This window comes from Sus scrofa, chromosome 13, assembly GCF_054392235.1.
Source record: "Sus scrofa isolate SSC_HxYL_T2T_F1_AM1 chromosome 13, Sscrofa_HxYL_maternal_Yorkshire_Landrace_v2.0, whole genome shotgun sequence".
NCBI lineage: Eukaryota > Metazoa > Chordata > Mammalia > Artiodactyla > Suidae > Sus > Sus scrofa.
The window spans coordinates 199,337,616-199,358,721 of record NC_139395.1 but is presented as its reverse complement, the minus strand read 5'-3'; the positions used below and the strand labels follow the sequence as shown (position 1 = coordinate 199,358,721).

At 36.4% G+C, this 21,106-nt stretch overlaps 1 long non-coding RNA gene across 2 annotated transcripts in view; it reads left to right on the top strand.

The window, feature by feature from the left end:
* LOC102164036 (uncharacterized) overlaps nt 1–21,106 on the top strand; it is a 279,677-nt gene that overhangs the window by 229,233 nt on the left and 29,338 nt on the right. Inside the window, exons 3-4 of one of the 2 annotated variants that reach the window (XR_014823728.1) lie at nt 9,742–9,914; nt 19,356–19,466. The exons of the other annotated variant lie outside the window; for it this stretch is intronic. This is a non-coding gene — a long non-coding RNA (uncharacterized LOC102164036). The remainder of the gene's footprint in view (nt 1–9,741; nt 9,915–19,355; nt 19,467–21,106) is intronic. 2 annotated transcript variants of the gene reach the window in all.

Below are 21,106 nucleotides of genomic sequence, written 5' to 3'. Positions count from 1 at the left end.
AGACCACCAAAACTTCCTCCATATCAGCAATAAGGCTGTTTTGCTTTCTTATCATTTCTGTGTTCACTGAAGTAGCACTTTTAATTTCTTTCAAAAATTTTCCATTGCACTCCCAACTTGGCTAACTGTTGCAAGAGGATTAGCTTTTGGTTTATCTTGGCTTTTGATGTGCCTTCCTCACTAAGCCTAATTATTTTTAACTTTTGATTTAAAATAGGAGACCTATTACTCTTCCTTTTACATGAACACTTACAGACAATTGTAGGGTTATTAATTTAGCTAATATGAGTATTGTTGTATCTCAGTGGATAGGGATGCCCAAGAAGAGGAGGAGATAGCACGTAGGTGGACCACTCAGAGCACACACAGTATTTATCTGTTAGGTCTTCTATGGGCCAGGTGCATGGTGCCCCGAAATCTTTATAGTAGTTACACCAAAGATCACTGATCACCATAAGAAATCTAATAATAATCATTAAAATTTTGAAATATTATGAGAATTACCAAAATGTAACATAGAGACACCAAGTGACCAAATGCTGTTGGTAAAATGGTGCTGATAGTCTTGCTCAAAACCAGGCTGCCACAAACTGTCAATTTAAAAACAAACAAGCAAACATGTAGTATCTTCAAGGTACAATAAATCAAAGTTCAATAAAACAAAATATTCTTGTATACACAAAGAGTTCATCTCTCCTGATATTAAAAAGTAATAAAGATAAAAACCTAAAATAAGTGCATGATACACTGAGAAATCATATTTAAAATGGAAAAGATAAAAACAATCTCAATAGCATCATTAATACATTAATTCATACATCAGTGAAAGAAAATACATTAAGATAGGTGAAATTAAGGCTCTACTGCCACTATCTCTGTTTAGTTTTTTGCTTCCTTCCTATAATGGGCAACCAGCAACATAGTGCTCTCTGAATGAAATCCATCCTTCTATAATTTGGTAAGAGGACCCTGGAAAGTGTGTTTCCACACTTCTTTTACCAACTTGTCTCATATTAGATTCCATCAGCATGACACCAGGGAGAAAAATAAAAGTAGGACAAAGGGGAGTGGACTTCTTTTCTGTATTTTATTGTTCTTGTGACACCAGCAGTAGCACTTGATGTCCTCCATGGGCACATCACCCAATGTGACTGTGGGTTCCAGCCTTTAGAATTGTTTGGCACTGTCAAAACCATCCTTCTGTTTCCATTCATTGGTTCAGACAGCATACAGATTGTATCTTCTGCTCAAAAGTCTGGCCCTCAGAAGCAGGAAGTGCTTCCTATATTTTGGAAACCCTGAACAGTTTTCCTGGGCCTAGAGTTGATAGCTACTATCTGTAGTTATTATTTCTGAATTATGTAATCAACTGATAAATTAAGATTGCAAACTAATAATGTGTATTAAGTATTCTTTTTTTTTTTTTTTTTTTTTTTTTTTTTTTTTTTTTTTGTCTTTTTGTTGTTGTTGCTATTTCTTGGGCCGCTCCCGCAGCATATGGAGGTTCCCAGGCTAGGGGTTGAATCGGAGCTGTAGCCACCGGCCTACACCAGAGCCACAGCAACGTGGGATCCGAGCCGCATCTGCAACCTACACCACAGCTCACGGCAACGCCGGATCGTTAACCCACTGAGCAAGGGCAGGGACCGAACCCGCAACCTCATGGTTCCTAGTCGGATTCGTTAACCACTGCGCCACGACGGGAACTCCAAGTATTCTTTATTAAAATTTCCAATATTCTTCTTTCTTCATCATCCTTAACTGTGTTATAAGGAAATACTTGCAGAAATCTAAGGAAATCATAAATTCATATACCCAAATGTTTCTGCATTTGTATTTATACATACCAATATATACCACACACATTTATATAGTAACATATATTTGTAAATATATTTATTAAATATTTTAATATTTACTGCATATAATATGTTGGTTGCTTGCATTTGTGTGAACTAATTGTTATTAATTACAAGATCCAAATATCAAAATTTTATGAAACTAGAAGCAAAGGAATTATTATATCTCTACTAGCAAAAATATAGATTAATGCATTGAATTAATCATTATTTCAAATAAGTAAAATAGAACTATGACAACTGTTTAAATCAAAACAATCTTCCCATCAGATAAAGTTTTTCCTTACATTACTGGAATGTAGTTTGAGTCCTTCTTAGCTTGAGTTATTTACAGGAAGCACAGGATAAAAGAAACAGGATTAGAGCCTGAGGAAATGCCCTTACACAGAAAGGATATATTCTAAAGCTACTTCAGGTGAAAAAATATGGATCTGAGTATGTGTATAACTGAATCGCTTTGTTGTACAGCAGAAATTAATCACAATGTTGTAAATAAGCTATACTTCAATAAATCTTTTAAAAAATTAAAAAATAATAAAGTTACCTCAGGTTAAAATACAGTGTTAAGTAATATGAGGTTGAATTTCAAGTGACTTAGAGTAGATCCTCATCTTCACCATTTGAGATTGGAATCATTGCAAAAATTGGATTAAGGTGTGAGAAAAGTGAATGGACAAACTGATTATTCAGAACACCTGTTATTCTGAAAGAGGAAACGCCATTTAACAAACTGTGGGGTTTTTTTTTTTTTAATATAATAACCTTTTTCTACTCAATCAAGTCAATTCATTCTTTGAATCCAGAGTATATATAAGCATAATATGCGAATCCCCAGAAAAGGTAATCAGGTAAATGCCAGCAACTGTTTATTCAGAATGGTCCAAAAGCAATTAGATGAAATCACCTGAAGGTTTTTACATTCTCAGGAGTTTTGAGGCCACATGCACATACATACATAAAAACAACTCTTAGCCACAAATGAGGTTTTCAAAGCAACATTGATGTTTGTTTACAAATACCTAATCATTTTTATGAATAAATGATAAGATGTCTTCTGAATGTGTACTGATGCAAAACGTTGGCAATTCAGTTCAGTTAGGAAGCATGTATATTTGGAAAAAAACCTATATGCAACATGAGGTCCTTTTTGATAATAATACTGCTGATTAATATGCTATCAAATAGATTAAAATGTAGAATGGCCCAATAATATCCCAGTTTTAATCATGTCAATTAGCCAGTCAAGAATATTTTTAGAGGAAGATATATAAAAACCAAAACTACAACAAAAATTCAGAAGATGTGTGGGAACAGGATTAAGAAAATTAAAATATAATATACATTTGAACTGAGTAAAACTAAATTGGGTCAGAGATTACGAATGAAATTTTAAAAATACTTTTTAAACTTTTTCTTCAAAATTGCCTCAATACCAAAAATAGTGAATGACTGATTCTAGAAATATGCTGGCTGGAACTATGAAATAAGCAATATCTTGTGCTCTAATTGAAAATTGAAGATGTTCTGTATATTCTATAAAATTATGTATGTGTATATATATGCATATACATATATGTATACATTCTCAGTATACATACACACATATACGTACACACACACACACATATGTATCCAGTGTCTAATTAATGAATGCTTCTGGAAGATGTTTAATGTTACCCTAAGGCTTATCATCCACTTAAAATGAATACCATGCATTTCCTATCCAACAACAACAGGGATATCTGCACTGGAGAAAAGAATGAGGAAAGAGAGAAAACATTCCAAAGAATGACAATGTTTCCAAAAACATCTATGTTAAAATTCTGCTTAAAACCGCCCCTGAATTGGGAAAACTATGAACATATCAAAGATAACAACTGAGTTTTACTTAGGCTGTGTATCTAGGCCCAAGGGAAATTCTCTGAAATGTGCAATCTAAATTCCAGTTTAAGAAGATTAAATATATTTAAATTCAGTCAGCCTTTACCCACCCCCAAGAATCAAGTACCCAATAGAAAATATACAGTTTCACACATGCATTTCTATAGCCCAAGTTAATTGGTTTATCCATGTTACACATTGAGGTAAACCTCATTATGTAAGAATATGCAGATAAATGAGAGAAAATCCTAACTAAAATTTTCATATTCCAATGGCAATGGTTTTTTGCCTAGGTAATTATCTCTTCAAATCAACAACTTTATTCCTCTGTTCCTTTTTAATTCCTCACAGTATTTTATAACATTAAAAAAATTATTATAGATGATTTACAATTCTGTCAATTTCTGCAATACAGCAAAGTGACCCAGTTATACATATATATGTGTGTGTGTGTGTGTGTGTGTGTATATACACATGTATTATATATATATATATATATATATTATTTTTCTCATATTATCTTCCATTGTGTTCCATCACAAGTGATTGGCTATAGTCCCCTGTGCTATACAACAGGACCTCATTGCTTATCCACTCCAGATGCAGTAGTTTGAATGGACTAATCCCAAACTTTCAGTCCATCCCACTTGTTCCCCTCCCCCTCAGCAACCACAAGTCTGTTCTCCATATCCATGAGTTTGTTTCTTTTCTGCAAGATAGGTTCATTTGCACCATATATTATATTACACATATAAATGATACCATATGGTATTTGTCTTTCTCTTTGTGACTTGCTTCACTTTGTATGAGAATCTCTATTTCCATCCACGTTGCTGCAAAGGGCATTATTTTGTTCTTTTTATGTCTGTGTATGCCATTGTGTATATGTACTGCATCTTAATCTATTTATCTGTTGATGGATATATAGGTGGTTACCATGCCTTGGCTATTGTGAATAGTGCTGCAGTGAACAGAGGGTTGCATGTGTCTTTTTGGATGAAAGTAAAAAACTCATACACCTCAACAGGAAAAAAAACAAACAAACACCCAATTGAAAAATTGGCAGAAGACCTAAATAGACATTTCTCTAAAGAAGATATACAGATGGCCAACAAACACACGAAAAAATGCTCAACGTCCCTGATTATTAGAAAAATGCAAATCAAAACTACAATGAAGTACCACCTCATACCAGACAGAATGGCTATCATTAATAAGTCCACAAATAACAAATGCTGGAGAGGGTGTGGAGAAAAGGGAACCCTCCTGCACTGTTAGTAGGAATGTAAATTGGTACAACCACTATGAAAAACAATATGGAGTTATCTTAGAAAACTAAATATAGAACTACCTTATGATCCAGCAATTCCGCACCTGGGTTTATAACATTTCTAAAACACTTGCAATAGGGAAGTAATCTCCCCTACATTTATAGACATTTTTTGTTATATATACAAGCTGCTATGATTACATTATTAATAACATACAGTTTCAAAGAAAATGGAAAAATGAGCTAAACTCCCAGCAGGTTTATTCCTTTATGTAATTTTATATACATATAATCTTTGGTGGATGTAAAAATTAAGAAGGAACTGATCTGTTTAAGGTAGAGTAACCATCTTAAAAAATACAACATATAAAAAAGAACAATGCTTAACTCTGTATAAAGTTTGGCATGTCATTAAAGATCCCTTCAATAAAAAATCACTTTTACTAGATGGTATTCCATCTGACTGTCATCAATAATGGGCACCTTTAGTGGCACTGAAGATGGCAGACCTTTTTTACTATAATGTTTTATTTGGACATTTCCCAAAGAGAGTAAAAGAAACAACACAGCAGCCTATAAACATAATAATGATAGTCTTCTTAATTTTCTATTTCAAGTCTTAAAATGAAAATTTTTCTATGTGGAACTGGGCAAAGAAGAAACACGGATTTGCAGAATTTAAATTACTTATTATAACAACAAGCCTGCAAATCTAATTCCCTATTCAAGAATTTACTTGCATCTTAATTGGAATTGGGATATTTTCCTGAATAAAAATTATAAAAATATACATCATTAGAAATTTAAGTGTACATCAGGGTACCAAAAATTAATTTATAATTAAAGATGATAATGGTTTCAGTTTAAGTTCTACTCTTTTTTTTTTAACTTAAGCTTTTTTACTTTTTAAATTCTCTACATGAAAATTACTGAGAATTTAGAATTTGCTTCTGGACTATCCTTATGCAGTTTCTAAAATATAAAGATTTATTTTTCTGATAAGAGATCACCTTTTTCAGTATCAGATCATATTTGGAGAAAAATAAAAAACAGTTTCAGGAGTTCTCATCGTGACCCAGCAGAAATGAATCTGACTAGGAACCATGAGGTTGCTGGTTAGATCCCTGGCCTCGCTCAGTGGGTTAAGGATCCACGTTGCCATGAACTGTGGTGTAAGTCATAGACACAGATTGGATCTGGAGTCGCTGTGGCTCTGGCATGGGCTGGCAGCTGTAGCTCTAATTGGACCCCAAGTCTGGGAACCTCCATACGCCATGGGAACCACTCTAAAAACCAAAAAGAAAAAGAAAAAAAAAGTTTCATTGTTATCCATTAAAGTGCTGTGGCTGCAGAAAAATAAGTAACAACAGAGGAATGAAAGTGGAAAGGCAACTAGCAATAAAACACAGCATGAAATTTTTCCTTTTTGTTTTTAGTAGCTTTTAATATGCTAAGCTAAAATTCTACTCTGACCTATAATTGAAGCCATGGCTATGTAAAGTTGGAAAAATACTAAACTCTTTTTTAGTTTTAATTAAGTAATAATCTAAATTACTTGAATGTTTTCCTTGAATACTTTATCTAGCCTTAAACTTTTAGTAGGCAAACAAAACTCCTTTTAAATTTTCCTCTTCTTTTTTTTTTTTTTTTTTTGTTTTGTTTAATTTTCCCACTGTACAGCAAGGGGATCAAGTTATCCTTACATGTATACATTACAATTACATTTTTTTTCCCCACCCTTTGTTCTGCTGCAACATGAGTATCTAGACAAAGTTCTCAATGCTACTCAGCAGGATCTCCTTGTAAATCTATTCTAAGTTGTGTCTGCTAACCCCAAGCTCTCAATCCCTCCCACTTCCTCCCCCTCCCATCAGGCAGCTACAAGTCTCTTCTCCAAGTCCATGATTTTCTTTTCTGTGGAGATGTTCATTTGTGCTGGATATTAGATGATAAGTGATATCATATGGTATTTGTCTTTGTCTTTCTGGCTCATTTCACTCAGTATGAGACTCTCTAGTTCCATCCATGTTGCTGCACATGGTATTATGTCATTCTTTTTTATGGCTGAGTAAAATTCCATTGTGTATATATACCACCTCTTCCAAATCCAATCATCTGTCGATGGACATTTGGGTTGTTTCCATGTCCTGGCTATTGTGAATAGGGCTGCAATGAACATGCGGGTGCATGTGTCTCTTTTAAGTAGAGTTTTGTCCGGATATGTGCCCAAGAGTGGGATTGTGGGGTCATATGGAAGTTCTATGTATAGATTTCTAAGGTATCTCCAAACTGTTCTCCATAGTGGCTGTACCAGTTTACATTCCCACCAACAGTGCAGGAGGGTTCCCTTTTCACCACACCCCCCCAACATTTGTTATTTGTGGATTTATTAATGATGGCCATTCTGACTGGTGTGAGGTGGTATCTCATGGTAGTTTTGATTTGCATTTCTCTTATAATCAGCAATGTTGAGCATTTTTTCATGTGTTTGTTGGCCATCTGTATATCTTCTTTGGAGAAATGTCTATTCATGTCTTTTGCCCATTTTTCCATTGATTGATTGGCTTTTTTGCTGTTGGATTGTATAAACTGTTTATATATTTTAGAGATTAAGCCCTTGTCAGTTGCATCATTTGAAACTATTTTCTCCCATTCTGTAAGTTGTCTTTTTGTTTTCTCTTTGGTTTCCTTTGCTGTGCAAAAGCTTTTCCGTTTGATGAGGTCCCATGGGTTTATTTTTGCTCTAATTCCTATTGCTTTGGGAGACTGACCTGAGAAAATATTCATGATGTTGATGTCAGAGACTGTTTTGCCTATGTTTTCTTCTATGAGTTTGATGGTGTCCTGTCGTATATTTAAGTCTTTCAGCCATTTGGAGTTGATTTTTGTGCATGGTGTGAGGGTGTGTTCTAGTTTCATTGCTTTGCATGCAGCTTGTCCAGGTTTCCCAGCAATGCTTGCTGAATAGACTTTCTTTTTCCCATTTTATGTTCTTGCCTCCCTTGTCAAAGATTAATTGACCATAGGTGTCAGGGTTTATTTGTGGGTTCTCTATTTTTTTCCATTGGTCTGTATGTCTGTTTTGATACCAGTGCCACACTGTTTTGATGACTGTGGCTTTGTAATATTGCCTGAAGTCTGGGAGAGTTATGCCTCCTGCTTGGTTTTTGTTCCTCAGGATTGCTTTGGCGATTCTGGGTCTTTTGTGGTTCCATATAAATGTTTGGATTGTTTGTTCTAGTTCTGTGAAAAATGTCATGGGTAATTTGATAGGGATTGCATTGAGTCTGTCGATTGCTTTGGGTAGTATGGCCATTTTTACAATATTGATTTTTTCAACCCAGGAGCATGGAATATCTTTCCATTTCTTTACATCTTCTTTGATTTCTTTGATTAAAGTTTTATAGTTCTTGGCATATAGGTCCTTTACCTCTTTGGTCAGGTGTATTCCGAGGTATTTGATTTTGTGAGGTGCAATTTTAAAAGGTATTGTATTTTTGTATTCCTTTTCTAATATTTCATTGCTGGTATACAGAAATGCAACTGACTTCTGAATGTTAATCTTATATCCTGCTACTTTGCTGAATTTATTAATCATACACCACATTAACAAAAAAAAAGTCAAAAATCATATGATCATTTCAATAGACGCAGAAAAAGCATTTGACAAAGTCCAACATCCATTCATCATCAAGACCCTCGCCAAAGTGGATATAGAGGGAACATACCTTATCATAATCAAAGCCATTTATGATAAACCCACAGCAAATATAATCCTCAATGGGGAAAAACTGAAAGCCTTCTCACTCAAATCTGGAACAAGATAGGGATGCCCACTCTCACCACTGCTCTTCAACATAGTTTTGGAAGTCCTAGCCACAGCAATTAGACAAACAAAAGAAATAAAAGGCATCCATATAGGAAGAGAAGAGATCAAACTGTCACTGTATGCAGATGACATGATACTATACATAGAAAACCCTAAGGACTCAACCCAAAAACTACTTGAACTGATTAATAAATTTTCCTCTTCTTGAAAAGAAGTAAAATTAATATTTAATAAGTAGCAATATTATTAGGTAACTCCTGAATGACACAGTTCAAACTTGTTCTTCATGATTTGAAAAGAGTTATAACTTTTTTTCAGGAGCAGAATCAGAGAATAGAGTAAAAATATTTGAGTGTCTCTAGTAATGGGATGTTTTATGTGTAAAGAAATTAAACTGATTAGTAGAAATTCTTCATACCCAAGAACTAGGTGTTCTGTGTGACCTCAGAGAAACCAGCACCTTGATATCCTGGGAAGTTGCCTAAACAAAGCTCAGCTGAAGATTTTGAATAGATTCAAACTCACTGAGTCGTTTGTCAACATATGTACCATAGAATGAGCTTGAAGACAAAGGAGTTTTTAGTATGGGGCTAACTGGATTAACATATTTAAAAAATATATTAGTGTACTTTTATTTCTCATCCTTCTGTGTATACTAATTTCTGTTTTTCCTGAGACATCAGTCTACTTTAGGAAAGATTAAAATTGTGAGAACCAAAATGTAAAGAGAATCAGAATAAGATGATCTTGAATTTATGTAATATTGGGACTTTTTTTCAGATTCTTTATGCTCTCATTAACATATCAAGAACGAGGCCTGGTGTACTTCATAGCATTTTTAAAATGAAGTTTAGAATAAAGATAAAACAAGATATGATAAAAGGTAATTTCCTTCTCTGCAGAAACAGGAAAGGCCCATCTTCACAGGAATCAGGGGAAAACAGAAAAAGAGTTGACAGCTTCGATTAGTCAAAGACAAGGTCCTCACCTGCCCTCTTCATCAGTGAATGATTCATGTTCTAAAGCCTGAAACTTGAAAGATGAGAAACTTGAAAGATAAGAAGCCTGTAAATAGGTAAGGAGATGATGTCAGTGACTTTATTTCTAAAGGTCTGCTGAAAATGATTTCAGCGACTATTTACTCCTTTCTTTTAAGGTTAGTACCTGCAATGTACGCCTTAGGACGTTAGTGTTTAATTATCTCTCATGACCTGGTTGAGAAAGGCTGCATCTAGAAGAAACTATTTATTTTACATATCATCAAGTGCAACTTGGCAACTTCCTGTGTCCCATTTACAGCCAGCCAAACTCTGAAAGTTTCCTCAATTCAGGGAAGAAAAACAGAGCCACTAAGAGACTAACTGAAGCAGAAATGGCACATGTAACATGTTGATTAATAAATACAGCTTTAAATAAAAGCAATGAAAAATAGGAGTTCCTGTTGTGGCTCAGGGGTTAATGATTCCAACTAGGAACCATGAGGTTGTGGGTTCAATCCCAGGCCGGCGGCTACAGCTCTGATTAGACCCCTAGCCTGGGAACCTCCATATGCCGCAGGAGTGGCCCTAGAAAAGGCAAAAAGACAAAAAAAAAAAAAAAAAAGACAAAAAGATGAAAAATAAAAGTTTGTTTTCTAGTTGAAATAAGTGAAAATAGAGAACTTAGAATTGTGACAGTTCCTTAAGCAAATAGTTTATATTACATGTATAATTTATGATAATTCCTTCTCAGATCTTAGACTGACTTTAAATGGTTAAAATAATTCAGTTTTTCTCTGTGGTCAGAATAAGATGTGTTTCCATTAATTCAGGATCAGTGGACCATGTTTCTCCAATGACTTATTCTGAGAGAAACCCCATGTGCAAACATAAAGAAATTAAGTATTTGGGGAGTTCCCGTCGTGGCGCAGTGGTTAACGAATCCGACTAGGAACCATGAGTTGCGGGTTCAATCCCTGCCCTTGCTCGGTGGGCTAACGATCCGGCGTTGTGGTGAGCTGTCGTATAGGTTGCAAACGAGGCTCGGATCCCGCGTTGCTGTGGCTCTGGCGTAGGCCAGCGGCTACAGCTCCGATTCTACCCCTAGCCTGGGAACCTCCATATGCCACGGGAGTGGCCCAAGAAATGGCAAAAAGACAAAAAAAAAAGAAAGAAATTAAGTATTTGAAATAAAAAAGGAAGAAAAGAGAGAGGGGGAAATTATTATACACTGGGAAACTTTTAAAAAAACGTAATTTTGATGAAAAGACTTATTACCATTTTTATTACTTTATCATTATCTAAAAATGCATCTTTTCTTACTTCCTGATAAGATTATGGCTTGAGGACATATATTGTTATTCTCTTCTATCACCTGATCATAACTGAACTAACCATAGAATTATAAAAATAGAGGCAGGCTTGCATTACCATTGTAAATTAGAAATAAAGGATGCCTCCACATGAGAAAAATTTTGGAAAACAGTAAGGTCAACTTACAACTCCTTCTGAGAAAATAGCATAAAGTTATTAGAAATAAATAAAACAGCTCACATTGTTAGAAGTCAAATAACATCTCCACTTTGCAAAAGTGAGAGCTGGAGGAATTTGCAGTCCTGTTGCTGAAAGGACATGTACCACTTCTACTCCAGTCATCCTCAACCCAACTTTTGAAAGCAGTTCTACTAGGTAGCTCCAGGATAACATAGCTAAGGGGGTAGGGAGTCAAGCTTGAGGCAAGTCTTCTCCTTGATACGTAGGTTAAGAGCTTAGAAGTAGACTCAATATTCATTTTTATTATATAGTGATTTTTATTTTTTGCATTATAGCTGGTTTACAGTGTTCTATAAATTTTCAACTGTATAGCATGGTGACCCAGTTGCACATACTTGCATAGATTCATCACAAGTGATTAGACATATTTGCTAGAGCTATACAGCAGGATCTCATTGCCTATCCATTCCAAACGCAATAGTCTGCATCTATGAACCCCAGACTCCCAGATCATCTCACTCACTCCCCCTCCCACTTGGCAACCACAAGTCTATTCTCCAAGTCCATGATTTTCTTTTCTGTGGAAAGGTTCATTTGTGCCATATATTAGATTCCAGATATAAGTGATATCATATGGTATGTGTCTTTCTCTTTCTGACACATTTCACCCAGTATGAGAGTCTCTAGTTCCATCCATGTTGCTGCAAATGGCATTATGTCATTCTTTTTTATGGCTGAGTAGTATTCCATTGTGTATATATACCACATCTTACTAATCCAACCGTCTGTTGATGGACATTTGGGTTGTTTCCATGTCTTGGCTATTGTGAATAGTGCTGCAATGACCATGCGGGTACGTGCGTCTTTTTCAAGGAATGTTTTGTCCAGATGTATGCCCAAGAATAGGATTGCTGGGTCATATAGTAGTTCTATGCATAGTTTTCTAAGGTACCTCCATACTCTTTTCCATAGCAGTTTTACCAGCTTACATTCCCACCAAGAGTGCAGGAGGGTTCCCTTTTCTCCACACCCCCTCCAGCACTTGTTATTTGTGGACATTTCATTATGGCCATTCTGACTGGTGTGAGGTAGTATCTCATAGTAGTTTTGATTTGCACTTCTCTAATAATCAGGGATGTTGAGCACTTTTTCATGTGCTTGTTGGCCAACTGTACATCTTCCTTGGAGAAATATCTATTCAGGTCTTTTGACAATTTTTCAATTAGGCGGTTGGCTTTTTTGCTGTTGAGATGTATAAGTTGCTTGTATATTCTAGAGATTAAGCCCTTGTCAGTTGTATAATTTGACACTATTTTCTCCCATTCTGTAAGTTGTCTTTTTTTGTTGTTTTCTTTTTGGTTTCCTTTGCTGTGTAAAAGCTTGTCAGGTTGATTAGGTCCCCTTAGTTTATTTTTGCTTTTATTTCTGTTGCTTTGGGAGACTGACCTGAGAAAACATTGGTAAGATTGATGTCAGAGAATGTTTTGCCTATGTTCTCTTCCAGGAGTTTGATGGTGTCTTGTCTTATATTTAAGTCTTTCAGTCATTTTGAGTTTATTTTGGTGCATGGTGTGAGGGTGTGTTCTAGTTTCCTGGATGTGCATGCAGCTGTCCAGGTTTCCTAGCAATACCTGCTGAAAAGACTATCTTTTTTCACGTTTTATATTCTTGCCTCCTTTGTCAAAGAATAATGAACATACGTGTCTGGGTTTATTTCTGGGTCTCTATTCTGTTCGATTGGTCTGTTTATCTATTTTGGTACCAGTACCACACTGTCTTGATGACTGTGGCTTTGTAATATTGCCCGAAGTCTGGAAGAGTTATACCTCCTGCTTGGCTTTTGTTCCTCAGAATTGCTTTGGCAATTCTGTATCTTTTGTGATTCTATATAAAATTTTTGATTGTTTGTTCTAGTTCTGTGAAAAACATCATGGGTAATTTGATATGGATTGCATTGAATCTGTAGATTGATTTGGGTTGTATGGCCATTTTTACATTAATTTTTCTGGCCCAGGAGTATTGGATATCTTTCAGTTTCTTTGTATCTTCTTTGATTTCCTTGATTAATGTTTTATAGTTTTTAGCATATAAGTCCTTTACCTCCTTGATTAGGTGTATTCCCAGGTATTTGATTTTGGGGGGTTCAATTTTAAGAGGTATTGTATTTGTGTATTCCTTTTCTAATATTTCATTGTTAGTATACAGAAATGTGACTGATTTCTGAATGTTAATCTTATATCCTGCTGCTTTGTTGAATGTGTTGATGAGTTCCAGAAATTTTGGGTTGAGTCCTTGGGGTGTTCTATGTATAGTATCCTGTCATTTGCATACAGTGACAGTTTTACCTCTTCTCTTCCTATTTGGATGCCTTTTATTTCTTTTGTTTGTCTGATTGCTGTGGCTAGCACGTCCAATACTATGTTGAATAACATAGTGGTGAGAGCGGATATCCTTGTCTTGTTCCAGACTTTAGTGGGAAGGCTTTCAGCTTTTCTCCATTGAGTATTCTATTTGCTGTGGGTTTGTCATAAATGGCTTTGACTATGTTAAGGTATGTTCCCTCTATACCCACTTTGGTAAGAGTTTTTATCATGAATGGATGTTGGACTTTGTCAAATGCTTTTTATGCATCTATTGAGATGATCATGTAGTTTTTGACTTTTCTTTTGTTAATGTGGTATATAACGTTAATTGATTTGCATATATTGAACCATCCTTGTGCACCTGGGATGAATCCCACCTGGGGATATGATCTTTTTCATATGTTGTTGGATTCTGATGACTAAAATTTTGTTGAGATTTTTTTGTGTCTATATTCATCAAAGATACTGGCCAATAGTTTTCTCTTTTGGTATCTTTGTCTGGTTTTGGAATTAGGATGATGGTGGTGTCATAGAATGTCTTTGGGAGTGTTCCTTCTTCTTCAACCTTTTGAAAAAGTTTAAGGAGGATGAAGATAAGTTCCTCTTTGTATGTTTGGTAGAATTCACCTGTGAAGACATCTGGTCCTGAACTTTTATTTCTAGGGAGTGTTTTAATGAAATATTCATTTCATTTCTAGTGATTGGTTTGTTCAGTAGATCTATGTCTTCTTGATTCAGTTTTGACAGGCTGTAAGATGCTAGAAAGTTGTCCATTTCTTCTAGGTTGTCAAACTTGTTGGCATACAATGGTTCATAGTACTCTCGCATGTTTTTTTTGTATTTCTGTAGTACCTATTGTGACTTCTCCTTTTTCATTTCTTATTTTGTTTATTTATCTGGGTTTTTTCCCTTCTCTTCTTGGTGAGTCTGACCAGAGTTTTGTCAATTTTGTTTACCTTTTCAAAGCACCAGCTCTTGGTTTGATTGGTTTTGTCTATTGTTTTTTGAACCTCTATTTTATTGATTTCCTCCCTGATCTTTATGATTTATTTCCTTGCTTCTGCTGATTTTAGGTTTTGTTGTTCTTTTTCTAATTCATTTAGGTGGTGGGTTAAGTAGTCAATTTGAGATTTTTCTTCTTCTTTGAGGAAGGCCTGTATTGCTATGAATTTCCCTCTGAGCACTGCTTTTGTAGCATCCCATAGATTTTGAGTGGTTGTGTCTTCATTTTCATTTCTATCAAGGTATTTTTTAATTTCCTTCTTGATTTTCCTCTTTGACTCATTGGTTCTTTAGTAGCATGTTGTTTAGTTTCCATGTAATAAGTTTTTTTCTGATTTCTTTTCCTGTGGTTGATTTCTAGTTTCATGCCATTGTAGTCTGAGAATATACTTGAAATAATTTCTCTACTCTTAAATTTGTTGAGGTTAGCTTTGTGACCCAATATGTGATCAGTTCTTGACAATGTACTTGGGAAGAATGTGTGTTCCATTTTTTTTGGATGTAATGTCCTGAAAATGTCAATTAAGTCTTTTTTTTTTTCTATTGTTTCCTTTAGGATCTCTGTTACTTTATTGATTTTCTGGGTAGAGGATCTGTCCATTGACGTGAGTGGGGCATTAAAGTCTCCTACTATGATTGTATTCCCATTAATTTCTCCTTTTATGTCTGTTAGTATTTGTTGGAGGTATCTGGGTACTCCTACGTTAGGGGCATATATATTGATGATTGTAATATCCTCTTCTTGAATGGATCCTTTAACCATTAAATAGTGTCCTTCTTTGTCTTTCTTTATGGCCTTCATTTTAAAGTCTAATCTGTCCGATATGAGTATTGCAACTCCTGCTTTCCTGTCTTGTCCATTGGCATGAAATATCTTTTCCCATCCCCTCGATTTCAATCTATATGTGCCCTTTGCTCTAAGGTGAGTTTCTTGTAGGCAGCAGATTATAGGTTTTTGCTTTTTTATCCAGTCTGCCACTCTGTGTCTTTTAATTGGAGCATTCAGTCCATTGACATTTAAGGTGATTATTGATAGATATGTATTGATTGCCATTTTAGACCTTGTTTTCCAGTTGATTTTATGTCTCTCTTTTCTTCCTTTCTTTTTTTGGTTGGATGGTTTCCATTTATTTTATGCTCAAGTGCTTTTCTTTTTAGTTTTTGTGAATGTAATGTTCGGTTTTAATTTGTGGTTGCCCTGTTTTTTAAGTATGTTAACCCCTTCCTATATCTGCTTGCTTTAGCCTGATAGCCATATAGGCTCAAACACATCTTTAAAGAATTTTTTTTCTAATTTAAAAAAAGAATCAATATTTTCTTATTTTCCCTTTCATATTGTATGATTTTGTTGTCTTTTCTTTTAAATTTTTTTTAAACAGCCTCATATTTAGATCCGTATGCTGGCTTATTTGAATGATTTCTTTCAAATTGTGGTTTCCTGTTGCCAGACATGCTTCTCTGAAAACTCCATCTTGTCCTTCTATACTTTATCCCATCTTCATTCTTTACTTTATCCAATCTTCCTGCTTGAAAAACAGACACAGTGCTGGTAAATGACCTAAGCTTAAGAACAAAGACTGTTAGGTGCCTAAAGGTCAGAGTAAAAGCTTAACCTTTTACCAGCTAAGTGGCTTTTAAAATAGTAAAAGAACTTATAAAATAGTAAACAAACCCTATATCCGCCACACCCATAGCCCCTCCTCACTTGATCTCATCTAAAGAGCCCAATAAAAGCTGTGGTTTCTTGAGGCAGGGCTCTTGGTCCCTGAGACCTTGAGTCCCCTGGTTCCCACCTTTACTGTCTCTGTGTCTTGTTTTCTGTTAACTCTTTTCCTTAAGTTCCACAGCACCCATTCTTCAGCCCCATCCTGCTGAGCTGGTCTTGGCAGTTTCCTTCATTCTGTTTCTTCTTTATTTTTTTTTTTTTTTTTTTTTTGAGGTGCCCTTTCAGTATTTCCTTTAGAAAGGGTTTAGTATTGCTGTGCTCTGTTAGCTTTTGTTTGTTAGAGAACTTCTTTATTTCCCCTTCTATTTTAAATGATATTCTTGCTTGGTAGAGTATTCTAAGTTGCAGATTTTTTCCGTTTTTAAATATATCTTGCTACCCGCTTCTGGCCTGTAGTATTTCTGTAGAGAAATCAGCTGATAGCCTTATGGAGGTTCCCTTATAGTTAACAATTTGCTTTCCTCTTGCTGCCTTTAGAATCCTCTCTTTAACTTTTGCCATTTTTATTATAATATATCTTGGTATGGGCCTGTTTGGGTTCAACTTTTTGGGGTCCCCTGTGCTTCCTGTATCTTGATGTCATATTCCTTTAGATTTGGAACGTTTTCAGCCATAATCTCCTCAAATATATTTTCAGTACCCTTTTTTTTTTTCTTTTCCTTCTGGAATTCCTATTATGCATAGACTAGCCCATGTTATATTATACCATTGATCTCTTATATTGCTTTCATGTTTTTTCATTTGGTTTTCAGTGTTCTGTCCTGATTGGGTGATTTCCATTATTTTGTCTTCTGCATTGCTAATTCATTCCACTGCATTATTCATTCTGGTCTTTATTGCCTTTAGCTCAGTTTATATCTCTGCAAATGAGTTTTCTAGCTTTTCTTGGCTCTTCCTCATATTTTCTAGTTCCTTTCTAAGGGAATCTGCATTACTGTTCATGTCTTCTCTTAATTCCTTGACATTCAGCCTTAATTCCTTCAGTATTTTCACTATCTCCCTTTTGAACTCAAAGTCTGTCAGACTGCAGAGGTCTGTTTCATTGTTGACTGCTTTAGGTGACTTCTCCTGTTACTTTAACTGGGAATGGTTTCTGAGCTTCTTCATCTTGCTTATGTTTTTCTTTTTCTGTGAGTTTGGAAAAGCCAAACTGTAGTCTTATAAGGCTACTTCTAGGCAAGAGCACCCCTTTTTATTTTTTTGGTGGGGTTACTATTTGTTTTTGCTGTGGGAGTTTGAATATTTGGTGACTCTTTCTTGGGTGTGAGCAGGCTGTTATCTCCAGGGTCTTCAGTGGGGTTTTTTTTTGTTTTTTTTTAACAGGAGAAGGGAGGAAATGGTTAGGGCCAGCAATCAGTGCCTGTTCTCTGGGCTCTCAACAACAGCCAGGACCTGCAGGGAGGTGGCACTGGCTACTCCTAGTTGCAGGACCCTGGGAAGTGGTAATAAGATCTAGGCAGATCTACAAGGTGTCCAGAGCATTTGGCAGTAGCAGCAGCAGGGTGCATGAGTTCCCAGGGGAGTGAGAGCAACAACAGCTTGTGTTTGATTGCAATGCCCTCCTCTGAGGTGATTGGAACCACAGGTGGTGCCTGTTCATGGACCCCCTAGTGGCAGTGGGCCATGACTGTCTCTAGAGTCAGTGATAACTGTGGTGGTTTGCCCCGACTAACTGGGGACCATGTATGAAGTGATCCATCTCTGTTGGCCCACATAGGATATGCTGCACAGGCTGTTCCTAGTTGCAGGATCCTGAGAAGTGACAGAGACTAGGCATATGGGTACTCCCCAGGGCATTCAGCAGTGGCAGCAGCAGGGCTGGTGTGTTCTGAGAGTTGCGAGAGCAGCAACAGGTGGTGTTCTGTCACAATGCCCTTCTCTGTGGTGCCCTTAAGGTGATGGGGCTGCAAGTGGTGCCTTTTCACAGACCCCTAGTGGTGTCAGTCCACTCCCACCTCTGGAGCCAGAGAAAACTGTGGTGGTTTGCCCCCACCACCTGTAAACTATGTAAGCACCTCGTCCTGCTTAGCCCCCACAGCATGTGCTGCACAACATGGTCTTAGTTGTAGGTTCCTGGGAAGGGACAGTGGCCAAGTGTCTGCACACTGCCCAGAACATTTGGCAGTGGCAGCTGCAGGGCGGGTGTGCTCCCAGGAGAACGAGCGCAATATCAGGTGGTGTTCCATTGTAATGTCCTTCTCTGTGGTGCCCTCTGTGATGGTTGGGGTGCAAGTGATTTTTGTTCAGGTATCCCCAGTGGCAGTAGGCCATACCTACCTCTGAAGTCAGGGATAACTGCAGTGGTTTGCTCTTGCCACTTGTAGGCCATGCAAGAAGCACCCTGTCCCAGTTAGACCACACAGGGGATGCTACACCAGCTGCTCCTAGTTGTATGGTCTTGGGAAGCGACAGTGATCAGATGTGTTGGCGCCACTGAGAGTGTTTGGCAGTTGTAGCTGCAGGGCAAGTGAGAGCAACAGCATATGGTGCATGTTAGGCACTGTGTCACACTTAGCCCCCAATGCCCTTAGCCCATACTAGAGGTGCTTGGCCACCAGTAGCCTGCACAAGGAACGCCCAAACTCTATATACAAGCAAAAGGCTTCTCTCTTCAGGTGGCCTGTGCTGGAGCTGCCCATTCCACAACAGGCTAGCAAGTGGCTTCTGGCCCGCCTGTGCAGGAGACGCATGGTCTGCTGCGGGTTTGCAAGTGACTTCTGGCTGTGGGCTCAATGTTATTATTTACTTCTTTGTTTATTTTTATTTTTAAAGTTTTATTGAAGTATAGTTGATTTACAATCTTGTGATAATTTCTGCTGTACAACAAAAGGATTCAGTTGTATATATATATATAAACATCCATTAATATTTTTTTAATCTCAGGATAAACTATTGCACAACACTCTTTTTTTCTGTTCTGCCCTGATATTGTGCTTTGTAAATGCTTTTTTCAGTTAGGGAAAGAAAAGGAAAAGAAGGAGGGAAAAGAAAAAGAAAGAAAAGAAGACAAAAAAGGACACTGTCTTGCCGAAATTAAAAGAACAAAAGATTAACACTGCATTCAGGTCTGTCTTTTTTATTGAAGTATAGTTGATTAACTATATTGTATTTGTTTCAGGAATATAGCAAAATGATTCAGATATATACACACACACACACACACACTTTTTCTTCTATTCTTTTCCATTATAGGTTATTATAAGATACTGAATATATTTCCCTCTGCTATAGAGTAGATTCTTGTTGTTTATCTGCTTTATACCTAATACTGTGTACCTTTAATCCCACATTCCTAATTTATCGTTCCTCCTTCTCCTTTGGTAGCTATAAGTTTGTTTTCTATGAGAATCTGTTTCTGTTATGTAAATAAGTTCATTTGTATTATTTTTTTTAGATTTTACATATAAATGATGCCATATGACATTTGTTTTGCTCTGTCTTATTTACTCCACCTAATATGATAATCTCTAGATACATCCATGATTCTGAAAATCACATTATTTCTTTTTTATGGCTGAGCAGTATGCCATTGTGTATATATCAGGTCTTCTTTATCCATTCATCTATTGATGGACATTTAGGTTGCTTCCATGTCTTAACTATTGTAAAGGGTGCTGCAATGAATATGGGGATGCATGTATGTTTTTTTTAACTAGAATTTTCATCTTTTATGCATATATGCCCAGGAGGTCTTCTTTATAGCATCCTTTATTCACTGGAGCTCTGCTATTTCCCTGGTTCCTATCAGCAGGGTGTTAGAGAGCATTGCAAAGGATAGCAGCCTAACCTGTGCTTGTCTTCTTGAATATCATCTAATGTCTACTTTATCACACACTCCTTACCTCTTAACCTTAGGAAAAGAGATTCATCATAAGTATGAATATAACCACTAAATAAATGGCCAGGTGTTGTTTTAAGTGTTACATTTCTGTTTCACTAGGCCTTTACAAAGTAAATCAAAGAAAGAAAGAAACTGATCTTTTACTTTAAAAAAAAAAAAAAAGTAAGCTATTCGCATTTTATGGGACTTTGGCCTAGGTGCAGGGTTTTTAGCCATTTCAACACCCTGGGTATTAAATATCTGTAGCAACTGCTCACCCTTATCATTGTGACAATCAAGTTTTGCAGGAGTTCCTGCCATGGTGCAGTTGGTTAAGAATCTGACTGCAGCTCTGGGGTCACTGCAGAAGTGTGGGTTTGATACTCAGCCTGGCCCAGTGGATTAAAGGATCTGGTGTTACTGTAGCTGCAACGTAGGTGGCAGCTGTGGCTCAGATTCAATCCCTGGCCTGGGAACTTCCATATTGCTTCCATAAAGAAATAAAATAATAAAATAAAAAAGTTTTCCATGGCTAGAATGACTTTAAGATAGTTAATGACTTGTGTTGCTGCCATGACATAAGTTCAATTCCTGGTCCAGGAAGTTCCACACAGGTTACCGCCAAGAAAAAAAAAAAAAGAATATGTATCTTTAAGACTGTAAGTTTGAATCTGGTTTGATTTTCTTGGTTACTGTCTGGAGGAATGATTACATAGCAAAGACAGATAAAATAGTTACTGGGGAGGACATGCCTTTCTACAGAATCAGCAGCCATAAGTGGAACTTTCACCTCATTATTCACTTCATAGGGTTGTATTAAAATGCCTGGTTTTTCTCCAAACACAAATTTACATTTTCAAATTGAAAACTTAAAGGGATATAATG